This window comes from Rhagoletis zephyria, unplaced genomic scaffold, assembly GCF_001687245.7.
Source record: "Rhagoletis zephyria isolate East Lansing unplaced genomic scaffold, Rhagoletis_zephyria_1.1 Rzeph_scaffold_01429, whole genome shotgun sequence".
NCBI lineage: Eukaryota > Metazoa > Arthropoda > Insecta > Diptera > Tephritidae > Rhagoletis > Rhagoletis zephyria.
In genome coordinates, this window is record NW_016158513.1 from 34403 (window position 1) to 34961 (window position 559).

Sequence of the window (559 nt, forward strand, 5' to 3'; positions counted from 1 at the left end):
ATCAATCATATTTATTTTGAATCTATCCCAGAATTTAATGAATTCCCTATGAACTGACTTCCCGGCCTGCTCGGACCATAATCCTAAACCATCGTTATTCAAGAATGAAATAGATTGCTTTAAATGTTTAAGGATAAAATGGATTTTGACAGTTTGAGAAATTCCAGTACTTTTCAAAGCTGTGCGGAGTTCGTTAAGATTTTTATCAAAATTACTAAGCTCCTCTTGTTTTGCGGAACACCATGTATTCACGATTTTGCTCATGGCTTTGAACGAGGCAATATATTTGGTATTGTTTTTACTGAGAGTTTCTTCCATACAAACTATGTTCGACATTTTTTTGTATGTGGAAGACACTGTCAGCAAAAAATAAATAATTGCAAAAAATCAACGAAATTTTCTGGTAACTTCAGACTTGCACTTTACTAATTGGCTCAAAAGCTACATTTTAAACATTTTTCTAAAAGATCTGATTAGAAATTGTGATCAGATGAAAGTGTCTCCGAGCCAATAATTTTGTACGGCACGGTACCTAAAAGTAATCTAGGTTTCACGAAAG